Source organism: Drosophila serrata, unplaced genomic scaffold (assembly GCF_035046125.1).
Source record: "Drosophila serrata isolate PLE 108 unplaced genomic scaffold, ASM3504612v1 contig_360, whole genome shotgun sequence".
Taxonomy (NCBI): Eukaryota; Metazoa; Arthropoda; class Insecta; order Diptera; family Drosophilidae; genus Drosophila; species Drosophila serrata.
Window position 1 is genome coordinate 1,341,359 of NW_028257258.1, and position 16,640 is coordinate 1,357,998.

Here is a 16,640-nt window from a genome sequence, read left to right on the forward strand (position 1 = left end):
AATATATGCGTATGGAAATTAATAAACCAATGTAAGCCAGACTAACGACAAACGAGGGGGTTGGAGGGGAGATATGGAAATGGAGACAGTCACAATAATTCCGATGACGCCGTCGTGCCAGACCAACTCTACTACTCTGATTTACGTTAAATTACCAACTTTATTCATATTGTTCTTAATTATTAACGGTCTGTGTTTCGGTTATTTATTTATGCTGTGACAGGGAAAACTATGTATAAATGGGTTAAAATATGCAGCAAATTGTACGTACAACTATTTGCTAGACACACGACATAAATTACAGAGAACTACAAAATACCGGAAGACAAATAACGAACTGCGAAAACAAATAAAAAAAAGAGAAATAAAAGCATAATGTAAACATGTGAATTGTTTATTATTTATTTGGAAATTCGGTTTTCATGTTTATTTTGCAAGTGTTGGGAGGTGTGTTTGTATATTTTGGCGGCTTATAGTTTCAAAATATAATTGGCATGAATATTGAACCAATAGAAAGCCTCGAGCGTACTTTCGGTTTTTCAGTTTAATTGGATTTAATAATTGCGGCTGAGAAGGTAAACTAATTGGATAAAGTATTGGCACCTTTCTATAATTATGCTGCTGTTGTTTACATTTTCTAAACGGGTTTAATTGGTAATTTGATCTGTAAGTCTGACATTTACTACAAATATTCGTTAACATTAAAGCTCTTTCCACCACCTCTATAACTTTTCATGTGCCCGTGTTGGGAATTTAGATTTCCGTCGACGAATGTAAGCCAAAATGCAAGTTTTCGCTCCTCTAGATGTGACACCAAAATGTCAACAAGTCGAGGAGGCGTGGAGGCTCGACTGAAAAGGCTAATGAGAGGACGCATCAGGCGGAATGGCCTGAGGGACGTACTCATTTGTAATTAAGAGCACAGGCTTCCCACATATACGTACTATATGTATATATACTGGAAGAAGGACAACAATTTCTGACGCTAGTAAGAGAGAAATGCAGATATGAAATGGCTCCTAATTAAGCCACTTTCTCCGGCCATTCTAATTAAATAAAAGTTAAATGAATATTTGATAAGCCGCCAGAAATGAAGATAAGGGCAATGCATATTCAATGCTCTCTCTCTCTCTAGGGGGAATTTTCAAAAACAGACAGTGACAATCGGGCGGAAAGAATCTTTGGCAAATTGTCAAAACAAGAGAAGCGACAAGGAAAAACATTTTTAATTTCCTGCTATAAATTGTATGCAAATGGAATAGATTTTTTCACCGATTAAAAATTACAAAAACGAAAAAACTTGCAGCCACAAAATGTTGTTTTTCAATTTGGATATTTCAGATATGTTAATTTCGATTCCATGGGTTTTGTGTTTGGATGGGTTGAGTGGTTTGTTAAAAACTACAAAATACGAACACAAAAATGTAGTGGGACTCTATGACAAAATTCGTAATGTGAAGAGAATGAGGTTGGGTAAGCTTAGAATAAATTTAAATATATATATATAATAATTATATGTATGTGTATAGGGGGAGTATATAATTACGCAATTAGTTGCTCTACATGGAGTTAAAGGCTGGCACACACACAGACACTACAATGGCATCTATGGCTATCCCTTTATCAATAGATTTTTTGTATGGATTTCTCAAGACATTTGTCGCTTACCTGAAAAGATAGAACATCAAAGATATTAGTTATTAGAGTTTATAAGTATTTCTACTTAATTTTAAGAGTGCTACAATGTAAGCTTAAATTGCTTACTTAATCTTAATAATAACCAAGTACGCACTCCTTGAACTACATAAATAAAAGATATAAACCGCCTCTAAGGCATTCACCTGCACTTCCTTTACATTTGCATATCCTGAAGCGCTCAACTCACCTCAGCTCTTCATTTGCATCCATCCAACAACAACAAATTGGCATTAAAAATGTACACGCAATCCTTTTAATCGATTTAACCGTACGGGGAAGCCGAAGGAATGGGTAAAAAGGTGGCTTATAAAACGTTAGCTAAACGTTTTTGTTGGTCTGCACTTCAAATATGCATATGCAAGTAGCTGAGAGCTAAGTAACGCAGGGGTTTCCCGAGTTGACGCGGTTAAAGCTTAATTTTTCCCGGCTTTTAACATTTTACGGTGGCAGGTGAGTTTATTTTCAAGTTAAATGAGTCTAGTTGGTTTTTAAAATCTTGTTAGAATTAATGGGGTTTTCTGTAGGTATACTATACTATAATGTACTCTTACAGCTAAGTTGGCAATAAAATTGTGGTTTAACTATTGTTGAAACACTTAAAAACGTGTCTTAAAGTATGAAATGTCATTTTTAACGTACTGAATTCTGAATACATTTGTTATATTTTACGATGTTAGTCATATTCCGACTGAATTTTGACATAAGAAATAAGTAATAGCAACCAAAATAATACAAAATAGGTTAAAATACGATTAAAACTCATGGAAAATATGTACTTTTCTTTAGGCCCAATGTAAAGAATAATATTGTAAGCAAATTAGATAAATTTGCTACAAGACATTGTACCAGTGGTCTAATTAAATAATATAAAAATAAATAAATAACAGTAACAATTTACAATTTAAAACCCAAATGTATAATATCTTGGAGGAGAGAGATTTCTGTAGGAACTCCGATTAATTGGATTTCAAAATCAGAAGTTGGTCAGAGTTTGATTTAAAAATAACTTATTTTAAACAATTTTTTTAAAACAGGATAATTTGATTACAACACATTGTATACTACCTTAATTTCCCTCACCAACATACAGTTTTAAAAACGAATCAGAAATACTCACAAAATCTATATTTTAAAATACTTTAATCAGATTTCTAAACAATCAAATCACATATATTTCCTTTTGCTTTCACAAAAACAGATCTGATTTCAAATCCTATCCATGGAAATCCGTTGGCATGCGGATTAAAATAAAAAATGGTATATGTTCTTCCATCATTTCAACTCTTTTTTTTTGACACAAATCGGATTTAGTAGATTTTAGCGGCACAAGATTCAGGGCAGCATCAGCATCTCACTCACTTTCGCTTTAGACCGTCGAGCCGTTTGACATCTCTGTCAGGCCGTATAAAAGCCGTTACCAATGTCGGTCTATTACAATTTTTCGCTTTCAATTTTTGTGGCATGGACCCAAAGAGAGCTTAACTCACAAATCTGACACTCGACCAGGGCAAAAGCGAGCCGATATATGGAACTTTTAACATACATATCCCCCCACCATATATATCGATATGGCGAATTGTAACTGGCACGAGTTTTCCCCCATCCTGCACCATAAACTGAATGTTAATTGCATTTTTTATTTTTATTCTTCGTGCTCACCTTGAGGGTTAAACTCGTGGCCTGACTTTGGTTAAAAAAATATGCATATAAAATATATTTCGCTGCCATCAGTCATACACAGTTTATAAATTATAGAGTCTGTGAATGGCATGGAAATACATTCATAATTGCACATAAAACCAAAGTCATTTAAAGAGCTTTTGGGTGTGGATGCGACTCGATTTCCCGCCAGACTTTGTCGTTTTTAATGATTCACTCTGTTTCGTTTTTCGAGAGCTTCAGGCCTATATACATATGTATGTAAATATATATATAGCTTTGGGGCTCAAGCCCCCGATATGCATACGTAATTTCCTGCTCGATTTTAACGAGGACAGAGGGACTGACACACGGCTGGCTGTCCATTTTAATGGTGACATTTAATATGCGTTAATTATGCCATTTATGGGACGCCGCTCCGTTTGCTTCTTTGGGGCATATGCGCTAAATGGTCTGGTCGTTAAAAGGTCTCTCATCCATTTTTTATCACAAAACCAGTCAGATGCGCGAGGCTTATCCCAAAAGTTACACCCAAATCAGTACAAATTGCTTTGGACAGGTCTTCTTTCGTCCGCAATTTAGTTTAATAAACTGAAAATAAAACTTTGCTGACTGAAGACAAATAAAAGTTTTAGAATGGCTTAGCAAGTGTTTTGAAAAGGGTGCGGAGAAATATATTGTTTTATATTGTTTTCTGTAACTAAGAACTGTGTTCTTTAGAATAATGTTTCAATTTATATTGCTTAAATACTTAACTTTACTTTAAATAAATCTAGCAAATGTATTGAATATTACTGAAAGTCTAGCCTTTGTGATAAACATAACCCATTGCTGCAACAATAGTGGCAAATAATCAAAGTCGTAAAAAAGATTGAACTTATCGGTTACAGGACATTTACTCGCACAAACTGCTATACAAAATAAGTAAAGTCTACTTTTTTGGGCAAGGCTTTCAGGCTGTCGAAGCTTGGAAAATGTTTTATCCTTAGCTGAGATCTTACAAATACGAAAATAGTTTCATTTTTCCCCACACATTTATATATATAAAAATATATCTAAGCAGAACGGAGAGAAGGGAAACTTTGGGTCAGAGACTTGGGGTTACAGCACAAAAAAAAAAAGGAAAACGGAAACGGGGGTGTTTGCCTGTGTGTAAATGTATCTGTAACTGTATCTGTATCTGTGTGCCTAGATATGCGAGCCGTAACGAATTGGCGCTGTGCTTTTTTTCTTTGTGTTGGTATCGCGTTGGTGTTGCTGTAGCCATAGCTATTATATTTGCGGCAGGAGACTAACTGAAATGGCAGTCCCAAGCACAAAAGTTGGGCAGAATCAGGGCGAGGAACAAATGTGAAATATAAGTAAAAGTGTCCCCAAAAATAGGGTTGGGAAAACGAATTTTCCATACTCACGAATTGCAGAAATGTAAAGACATTTATGAAACTGGCTTTTACAATCATGAGGCATTTATAAGAAGGTAGTTTAATATTAGTTTGATTTGTTATGGAAGAAACATTTAACAGAAATATTTCAACAGAGAAAATAGTTATTATGATATAGATATTCTTATTTAAGATTAGTTAAAGGAGTAATCTCATTATTTTCAATCCCTTTAAGGTATCCCATAAAAATTAAGTTACATATTTCACTCGATTTTCCGACAGGCACCCTCATTAACTGCATATAACCTTCATTTCTATTTTCCCCAAATTTAAGTATCAAATGGCAAAAAAGAGAAGGCACAAACTTAATAGCTATTAGAGGGTGCCTAGAAGGGTTTTTTCATGCACAAAACCCACATACACATGCAGCACGGCAAAGGACCACCCTTTCGTACACTGTAAATATAATATTTTATTGTGCAATAAATACAAAACAAACAAAAAAAGAAGAAAAACCAAAATAACCCAAAGAAATACTAAGTAAAACGAGTAAAAGCTGAAATGGCGCGCTACTTTGCCTTGGCCAAAACGGATTCATAACATGAAATTGCTTTTCATGATGGGGCTAGCAAACACACACTCACACACACTCAAAAGAAAACCCCAAAAAACACACACACATGGTTAAAAAAAAAGGGTTGGTTGTGTCTATGTTAATGGTTATATTTCTACTGCAACTACATTTCATAACTATTACATTTCCCAAGCTAACCTCCTTCCTGTTTTAAGGAAAATTGTGTTTGCATCATTTTGACGCGTCGTATTACAACAGAGGTCATAATATGCGTGTTTTCAAAGCCCAAAATGAAATACAAGTTTTGTGTAAGCAACCAACTTTGCTTATTAAAATTGTTTATTACAAAGTTGAAAGTGATATGCAACCAGCAGAGTTTATAAGACATGCAACTATCGAGAAAAAATTCAATTAAATGTTGCCAAAGGAATGTACTGTCAATATTCTTGAATGATTTAGTTTCCATCACTTGACAGCTAATTCTAAGGTATTTTTATAGCATTAAGAAATGTGTCAACTCATTTATAGAATTTTTGGGTTCATCAAATATTTATTTCAATTGCCCTTGACTGGCTGTCAATTTCGGTTAGTTAAGTAAACAAAGAAATGTAGGCAAAAACTGTTTTTATGTTTGCAAATATCTTGCCAAAGCTTTGTCTAAATATTTGCCAAAGTAAGCTAAATACGTGTACTGTATTTAATGATTTCGGGCAAAAACTAGACAGAGTGAAATAATTCATTCAAGTTATATTTAAAACGTAAACACATGTTGAAAATCTATTAAAAGAAAAGTCAGGCATCAAAATCTGCTGGAATAAAAAAGATAAGTTGTGTTTAAACAACAAAACATCTTTAATTTTTGTTCCACTTAAGAGTAATTTCAATACTTCCTAAAAAGTGGTCTAATATTCTACTATCTAGTGAAATTTCTTCAATTTCTAATTTTTAAGTAAACCATAAATGCTATGTTTATATTACTTAAATTACAATAAGCATTATCAAGACATTCCAATGGAAAAAATGCAACTCCCTCGTCTCGTAAATTTTCTTGTCTCTCGTCAGACGACTTTCATTTTCGATTTTAGCAACAATTGCTGCCATGCAATGTGAATTATTATAGTTTTTACTCGTTTTCCCATCAAAAAGTCGACGGTTACGGTTTGCTACATTATTGGGCAAGACAATGCGACAACATTATATACTTATATCGCAAGTATATTGTCCGAGGAATGGCGATAACAATGCTGCTGCCACCGTTAACTATGGGCACAAACACTTTTGCTATTTAATTGACTATTTGCGGCCTGTTTATGGGGGCAACGTCTCTCCGCTCACTCGCTTTAAACACTTTTAATTAATATCGTTACACACAGATGCACACTCCTTCAACGATCTTTGCGCGTTGAAAAGTTTAATTGAAATTTAATTATGAGTATGTAGCATGTGTGAAGAAAATTGTGTGGCAGCAGCACAGGGATGCCTCCCTCCTCCTCCATCTTCGCTCCTTCGAATCCAACTGTGGGATCCACTGCAAGAAGGCGTCCATCCAGAGCATCTCGAACTCAAGCCAATTGAGCGTAAACAACAAATTGTTGATTTGTTTTGTTTGGCCCATTCGATGCGATACAAATACCATACCATTGGGATTTGTGTTGGTTTTTGGCCGTTGCCACTTGAAATTTTATGCCATTATTTGGCTTTGCGCACGATTGATTGATTTATATGAATGAAGCCAAGACCCACTGAATGACTGCTGACTGACTGGATGCTCGATTGCCATTTGATTGCATTACTTTCCCAGAGATTTTAACCAAATTTTACTATTGCCAGCCAGACATCAAGTTATTATAAGTATAGAGATGAGCACAGAGAGAAAACGTAAGAGTTTTATGATAATAATAGGAATTTCTATTGTAATCAAAATAAATCGAGCTCTTTATCATTAAGTTTTCATCTTAATAAGAAATTTGATAATAATTTAGACAAATCTAAAGGTTTTACTCATTAGTAAACTTCTAAATAATTATAGTATTTCATGTTGATGAATCCAGAGATAAATATAAATATAAAAAATATATTCTTTTCTTTTACTTTTTCACTAAATTTACCCAATTTTATGTTGCTTGACGCACATTTTGTGACCTTTTTGTGTGCAAAAAAAAAAATATTTTTTTTATGTTAATACGCTTAGGTGAACAACGCTCAGAGATCGCTTCACTGAACTCAAACTTCAAACTCCAACTGTCTGCACACCGAATCGAGAGTTAAGGTGAGGTGGGGAGGAGTTTTAGACAAAAGGCTTCGCATTTAAACTTGTGATTTATGAAGCATAATACCTTGGGGCCACACTGAATGATCTCATATATCTCTTCGCTGGCATGACTTTAAAAATTTATGTGACTATCGTCTATGAAGAGTTCATTTGAATTGTCTATTTAACCGAAAATTATGCATATGGGAGAATTCATCTGAACTCTGAAGAGATATTAATGATTCAGTTTGGGTTATATTCTGAGAAATACAATTTGATGTAATTTAATGAGTTCAAATGATTCACTAAGTTTTTAAATTAATTTCATAAATGTTCAAGTTAATTGCGTTGCTACAACATTTCTCGGAGATTGTTTGTAAAAAGAAATTCTTTAGTCAATGATAATTACTATGCAGCACTCTTATTTTAATTAAAAGTACATGAAATGCTTCTCTATTTATATCAGTTCTTGTACTTTTTCGCCCCTGAAAGAACACCTTATTTCACTCTCTAAATACATATCTTATCTATGCATTAAGTTCTAGAGACAGCAGTAAATAAACCCTAAAATATCTCTCTCAGTCTCAGTCCCGGAATGAAACATTAATTATTTTGTATTATTTGTCTTTAGCTTGCAGTAATTTTTCACTCCCTTTTTCTTTTCTTTGCTTTGTTGTTTTCCCTTTTTTTCTTGCAGGGAATAAGGGCGAAAAGAGAAGCATGTAATTATGTGCCACTAAAGGCAGCAACGAAGCAAATGGGGCCAGGCACATGAGGCATGGAATCAAAGGAAGCCACAGAGACAAATAAACCTGGGGACCCGAAAGCCACTGACAGAGTCTCCAGGAGAAGGAAATACCACCAGAAGAAGAGAAATAAAAAAAAAAAAACAGAAATGCAGGAGAAGATTGCAAAAGGAACTGGCTGTGGCCGATTCACCTTGAACTCAAAATGTGAACTTATCGAGACGGACTCCCCAATGCTCCAGCTCCAGCTCCAGCTCCAACTTCAACCCCAACTCCTTTTATTTTTTCAGTTCCGCCGTCTTGCCCTCAGCAACTCCACTCCACTCCACTCCATACTCGTTGGGGCGTTGAAGCGTTATAACTGGGTGAGCGGAACGGGACGAGTGCCGGCTAGCAGGAGTGGAGCACCAGGAGGAACAGGTAACCGCCACAGGTAACTGAGTGCTCCACACACACATATATACACCCGTGAATGCCTTTGAACGCTTCCCCGACTGACGGACGTCGACTGGCAGCCGGTTCTGCCTTTTCAGCCATTTCCTTCTACGAGTGTGGGTTACCCTTTAAAGGTGAGGTTTATACGAAAACTAACAAGTTTTGTGACACTTAAACTAATATAAAATATTATTAACATAATTATTAATAAATATTTGAGATATCAAAGACATCAGGAGACAACAAATGCAGAAATTCTAACTTTTAAATATTCTTTACATAATGTTAAATAAATATATTTGAAAGTATTAGAGATCTCAGGAGACACATTTTAAGAAATAATGAAAATATGTTAACAATTAAAGTTGAATTTCATTGAAAGCATTTTAAAACTCACAAGATCTATACGATTCCCATACATATATAATATCTTATTCTCTCTAGGGTATTGCTAACTTCGATACCCGGATCTCAAACTTCCTTTCCTGAGTTTTTTTTTCCACTGTTCACATTTTTCAACTCAAAGTTTTGTGCGTGGTTCCTTCGGTGCTGACTCTCCTTCGGCTTTGCCCCTCCCTTGGGGGCTGCTTCCTCTCTTGGTTTTTTTTTGCTGCCTTTAACAGGTTTTCATTTAAAGTTGGCAAAAGCCACTTTTGCGGAAATTGTGAGTGCATGTGTGTGAGCCTTTAGATTTCACTCGTCAAGGTTAGTCCACAAAAGGAAGAGAGGGCGGAGGAGGAGGAGGAGGAGGATGCTGGCTGCTGGCGACCCAGTTAATGGCCTTGGCTTCTTTATTGAGAAGAACTCTCCCATCATATTCACTATATATGGCATACATTATATATCTGATTGATTTTATTTCACCTCGAAATTAATTTAATTAACAAAACGAAATCCATTGACTGGCGTTCCCAAAAATAAAGCAATAAAAATATATGTACATTGAAATAACATTTTAATATACATAGCAGGTTCCTGAAGGTGATGACATGTTAACAAGACTCCCAAGGGGAAAGTCTCCGCCTTGCCGGCGACAACAATTTACAATTTACATTTGCTTTTAAATGTTTTTATGGCTTCATCAATGGCTGCACTTAATTGCACTTTAATTTGCAATAAAACGATTGCCCAAAAGGGTTCCCGACAAATTGAAAACGTGCCAAGCATCTTGAAGATACTTTTCAGCTGTCGCCACTTTCGCATAAAAAAAGTGTCATCCAGACTGGGTTACATCCACCCAAAGTATCATCCTCAAACTCCTTGATCTATTCCCAAGATATTGAGAATGTTTTACAGCAGATGTTGCCACTTTTCGCTGGTTTATGTGTATATATTTTTTGTGTGTGCTTCAAGCTGAAGTTTGTTGACCTGGATTAGGGGTAACGCATGCGAAATGAGTTTATTTGCTCAACCCGAAAAAAAAAAATAAAACTCACGCAACTGCTGTTGTTTTCTCGCTTCTTGCATATTTATTTACGGAATTGGAGTATGAATAATATTTACGACTCCATAATGGGCAGACGACTTGAACCTGAAGTTGAATAACCGAATCGAGGCGAACTCAAACTGCAATCGCAGCTCGAATTCAAAAAGATGATAAATGAAGGCTTATATATGTATGTATGTTGATGATATTTGACAGCCTTGAGTCTCAATCACAAGGTTCTTGAAACTTGTTACTTCAAAACTACAGAAAACGAAACCAACAAGAGCCATAGTAATCATAATAATAATAATAATAATAACCGTAGTCAATGTTGCTCAGTGGAACTGCATTTTGTGGATTTTTTTCCAGTTCCCATCATCGAATATGTATGCCGACAGAAATGCATTATTTATGAGCAGAAAATTGTAAGACAAAAACGCCAACCACAATTATTGATCGATCGTAAAACGCAATAGGAAAATTCCAAGAAGAAACAAGAGAGGAAAAGTTGCTTGCCATTGTTTATTAACGGCTTTAATGCACTTGAAGATATAAGTTGTACCATGAAATCAAGGAAACCCAATACTTACAAATTTATTATTCAAGAAATCCATAGAGGATACACCCCATGGTAAGGCATTCAAAGATCTGCAGCAGCTGAGAAAAATCCATAAATAATGATTGCATAATGCCAAAAACAAACATCATGATGATTGGCCAAATATGGCGGCTACTCCTCAAGCCTCTATCCACAAGTATCTTTGTACCTTTACAGATATCAAATGTGCAACTGTTGCACGAATGAAAATCCACAAAACGAATGTGTGGTTCCGCCTAAAAAGCAGACATTTGGCGATGTTTGCTGGCAAATCGTTATTCGGCTTTTAAGGAAATTACATTGCACAAACGGTTGTATAATTTCATGGCTAATATTTCTTGTTGTTCTTTGGCTGCTGTGGCGGCTAATAAACTTTTGGCGGCATATTAGCCATGACAGCAAAGTAGTCTTTGATTTGGTTTTTATTCTTTGTGTCTTGTTTCAGCGGATTCAGATAATAAAAGTGCTTGCCAATGGGCTTTATGGGTTTGGTGTTTGCATTTTCATTTTCGCTTTGGGGCGCCGCCGTTTCGCTTTTGTATTGCTTTTGCCAATGAATGCTGATATTTCTGCCTTGGCATTGTTTGTTTTGTTTGTTTTTCAATAATGATGGCACATACATACACATACACATAAAACACCACCCTCCAGCATCTAGCATCCCCCTTACCCCAGCTACTTGTCTTGGTTACAATGGAATATGCATGTTTCAATTATGGCGCTCAAAAGCCAAAACACCGCCCCCAATGAACAATAGTTCTGCGATGAGGGGGATTCTCTACATTTGCAGTGCAAATGGAAATTTATATACATCGAAATGGGAAATACAAAAGGCGCTAGAAAAATGTTTTTCCTAATGCATTTTTCCACTTTTCTTTTTTTTTGTTTTTGTTTCATTTCATTTTTACAGCAGCCGTTATTAATAATAGGATGAGCAACATTCTAGTTCTTTAAAATATTAAATTTAAGAAGTTCTTGAACGTTTCTAAATTAAAAACATGCTTCAGACTTGTTAAGTATTAAGGATTTGTTTTAATTAGATACAATTTCTTAAGAATTTTATATCTTTTGATATCTTTCACCACTTTTCTTATAACAAATACTATTTTAAAACAATCTCTGGTCATATTTTTAAAGGGAAATAAGTTGTCGCTATTATTTTTGCCACATCTGTACCTATTTTAGTACTCTTGACATAAAAATAGAACGCGAAAAGAATGCATTTCACTGAAGATGTTAATGTGTCTGCCAAGTGCTCAGCGAAAAAAAAAAACAATAGCGCTGCAAAGTATGCCATATAAGAAGTGGTTGCCGTAAAAATCGATTTCCAACTTAATCGATTCCATTCCCAGGACACCTGGCCGGATCAGGGACCAACGTCCACCCTCATATCCGCTACAATGAAACGCTTTTTCATCCAAAATAATGCCGGTCAAAACCATTTACGCACGACCTGGACACAGGGCCAAAAAAACGAAAGGGTCAGGCCCAAGCCGAAAACGGAAGTCATTTATTTCGGTTCACGACATAACAATGAAATGGGCATAACAATTATTTGGCCAAAGAGAGAAAAGAAACTGGAAGCCAGCAAAAGGAGGAGAGCCAGCAAGAGCAACAAACTTGGCTAAATCAGACATCATTATGCAGACGTACACTTTGAAAAAATATATTTTTTAAATAATAAAACTATTTTTCAATTAAGCTAGCTAGAGTTAAAAAACTTTTGTAATCACTGCAAACATGTTTAAAAACAAGTTAAATAAGCAGTTTACATTTTCCAATTTCAAAAACCTTTTCAAATTTTCATCTTTTTCAAGACATTAGTTTTTGTTTTCAGTGTCTTTACATTTATTTTCATTATGTTTATAGTTTTTGTTGTATTTCTTTGGCCGGCTTCCTGAACGCTGAAGCTCCAGCTAGTTGTTATCTAATTTCGCTTAAAAGCCCAAGTCACTCACAGAGCGGGCCTGGTTTTGTGTTTAGCATTCTTTTTTTTTTTGTTTTCTGCTAAATATTTCCGACTGCAGCAAAACCGTCATTGTTTTGGACCACAAAACATAATTGCAATTGGGAAATGGGGAAAGGGGCGACAGGATGGGCTTTTCTGCTTGGACTAAAATGAGTTTGGACTCGGCAACTATTTCCAGTCATTAATTATGCAAATGTTTTTTAATATTCCTAAAAAGACCGAAACTGTCAGATTCTAAGTACTTCAGCCTGTCAATTTATCTAATGGTTGTCTTAAAATTAAACACTGGTAATATCGATTTCAGGAAGCAAACATCAGAAATACCCAGATTTCAAAACAACAATTAACCTACATAATACCGAAAAAATAACTCAAGTTACGTATGGGATTCTCTTAAATGTATTGATTTTGTTGTTGTTATTTTTGGTGGTACATTAACCTCTATAGTCAGCGAATGCCACAGTCAAAACAAAAGCGAAATCCGTAATATGATTCATGCGGACAATATTCGTAATATCTGTGAGCAAACTTCAGGCATCAGTTTCATATTCATATTTATATGCAAACGCAATAAATATGTTTCTCCCCTTTTCTTATTTTTTATTATTTTTTGTTTATACTGTAATTTATGGCATATAAAATGCGGGATGAGGGGGAGGTTCCAACAATTCCCATTAATACCATTTTGGCCAAGTGAGCAAACCTGAAAATGAATGGTTTGGAACGCGAGTCATGTCTTGCCTGTTTTTGTTGTGACTTTATATTTTAAATATATATAAACTTATTTTTTGATTTACAAAGCATTGACAATGGCTGAAAAGACGATTTTGATGGCTTTTGACAAAACGTCATCGTCGAATCATCAGAGTCAGGTTTTTTTGTTTTTTCAGCTTGCAAAATATTTAATTTTGTCTTAACATTTATTTGTGGGTTGCTGACAAGAGGAAATTAAACGCATTGAATTTAAATTGGAGATTACTTTGGTGGAGAAATAATAATAATAATACAAAGATGTGGGTGAATTTAATATTAATAAATTAATATTAAAATATGTTTCCCTTAAAGGAGTTATTTTAAATTGGATTTATTTAAAGAAATCTTTATTTTCCAGTTATTTGTTTAAAGTTAAATCAATGCAATGTGTTTAAAATAGCCCGTGGGCTTTTCGGCAAACAATTCGAGTGTTTTGTCCTTTTAGATTTTCCATTCACAATACCCATAAAACGTTTCAAAAACATTGTCAATGTTTTTCCATTCCACCCACTTGTGCGAGAACATAAAAATAGCATTTGACACTTTTTCCGCAAAAGCCAAGATAAAAACGGTGGAAAGTGCTGCTGCAATGAAAAAGAGTTTACAAAACGATTTTCCCAGCTGTAAAAATGTTACCAGCTTTTCCGTTTGGCAATTTATGCAACTATGTATGACAAAAAACCTAAACGGGACTTCAAATGAGGAAAAGCAAATCAAGACAAAGCCAGGAAAGTGCATTACCATGTGTAAAAATACAAAACCAGCGACAATAAATAACATATTACGCGTCTTATGACTTAATCTTAAAGATGCCGTTTTCTAAAAACGATGATAAATTGTGTGAACAAAACTTTTAGTGGCGTCCAAAGGGGGCGGAATGGGATTCCCTTGGCATTTATCAACTGAACTCTTGATGACTGGGGCCCTATCTCAACACTAACTTGTTGGCCAAATACAAAGACGAATTATAACTAATAAGCGTGGTTAATGCCATTGTTAGGCAAATTAGCAGCCACAGGGCACAGGCAAACAAAAAATATAGATTTTATTCGATTTGGCTTTCGTTATATTCCCTCTTTTTTTGGATATCACATTTTTCACTCTCGGCATTCCCTTTGTCAAACAAATGAAGAAAAAAAGAAGAAATATCATCGGCTACTTTATACGCCACACTCTGTGCAAGAGAGTGAATGGAAAATAAATTTGAAAATTATGCAAATTAGCGCATTAATATTTGTGTGCCGGGCATTTGTTTAATGTTGTCACTTTTGCTTAATGATCATTCTTTCGTTTTTTGGGCTAAGCAAACAAAGCCACTTTAATAATAATAATGATAAGAAAGCCAAAATGGTTAGATGAAAGAACCAAGGCAGAAAGTGCAAGTGTTAAAAGGAAAGCTAAACTGAATAAATTTCTAAAAATGTATAAAGTTATCTCCTCTGTTGTAAGGTAAAGATTCCGTGAACTCCCAAAAATTACCATTTAAATTATGAATGTATTAAAACAAACCATAAGAACTTAATCAGAGAATTAATGTGTTGTAGCCAAGTTATAAATAGAAATCAACTTCTAAAAATGGTAATTCTATTTGTAAATTCGTGTGCCTTGACATTGAACTCCTCAGGTAATTTCCATTTAAATTACCAATTTATTAAACACCTAGTGTTTATATTAAAATGTAAACTGTGTGTATGTGATTTTCAGCTAAAGTTCAGTCGGTGGACAACATGAAAAATAGCATTGGACAGGGCTGCATATGGCGTCGTCAATTAACCCAATTAACTTGATATATGCATAGCATGCATATATAATTTTTTTGGACCAAAAAATAAATATATCGACCCGCAGCGTAAATTATTTCAAAGTTTTTCTTCTGATTCGAGCTGATTGTTTTTTTTTTTATTCCAATCATTTGCATAAGATTATCATAAATTATGCTGTGATTTGGTTTATGACAGGTGCGCGTGTTGTGAATTCTGTTGCCACAAATTTGATGATTCGGCCGCTGACAAATGTTTTTATTTGGTGTCTGATAGTTTACACGTCTCTGTCGAATTTTGGTCTCAAGATGAGTCTGTGGCTTCATCTTGGTTAGCCGCAGATCTTGAATTGATTGAAAGATTACGCAAATGAATGTCATGCCATGAGATGAACTTGTTAAGTATAATTGCTTAGCCTTTTGAAGTGCTATTAAACCGAAACTCGGCGGTAGAAAGTTGCCGTCAATCAAAACTAAACTAATTAACTTTCGTTATATATATATACATATATTTTCCTGCAAAAAGTGCAAGTAAATGGGAAGCAGGAAGGCCTATTTGTGGCTAATGGTTTGCCTGTCAAAGTTGTCTAACAATGGTGTCAAAATATTTTCAGTTTGTGCATAATTGACAAGGATAACTCTGAGAAGTAAGACTTCTCAGTTAAGTTAAGGCAAGGAATTTTAATAATTCTTAAACGAGGTTTTGTGGCAATCAGTCTAGTTAATAAATTAACGAAATTCCTAAAAGTCTAAGCGGTTTAAGAATTATGAAATGTTTCTTTTAACATTTTTATACAAACTCCGCAGACTGTCTTACAACAAAACCCATTAAATCTTCTCTAAAAGACTGCTTACTTTCTAAGCATTCCGAGGTGGAAAGATATTTGACCCATAACTTCCAGCTGCTGCTCCAGATGATGATTGCAGGCGACACTGCTTCTGGCGCCACTGATGATGAGGTGATGCCTGAAAGTGGGAATGATGAACATGATGATGATGATGATGATGATGATGTTGCTGGTGGTCCCTGGAGTATGTTTGGCATTCACTTTATTGCTTCCACTTCACTTTACCTCGCCGCTTGACAACATTTTTCGCTGGCAGAGGTGGGCGGAAAAAAAAGACTAAATCCAGGCTCTTGGCACTGGAAATATTTTATAGTTTTTTGTAGCTTCAGTTGTGAAGGAAGTTATGCGTAGCCCCAGCGCCCTCGGCACATCGGTGATGTGGTGCAGCAACCTGCAACCTGCAACCGTTGACAAATGCATCCCCAGTGGGTGGAAAAACGGGGTGGCGGCCAGTGGTTGCTGAAAAAACCCGAATGCGGTTACGGCGGTTGTGACACGGTTACAGCTTCAGCGGGTTTCAATGCTTTTTTTTCTTATATCTT

The 16,640-nt window shown here is 35.3% G+C and overlaps 1 protein-coding gene across 10 annotated transcripts in view; it reads right to left on the reverse strand.

Moving 5' to 3' along the window:
- The window catches only part of msi (RNA-binding protein musashi), a 138,272-nt gene that overhangs the window by 48,011 nt on the left and 73,621 nt on the right, over nucleotides 1-16,640 (reverse strand). The window lies entirely within an intron of this gene.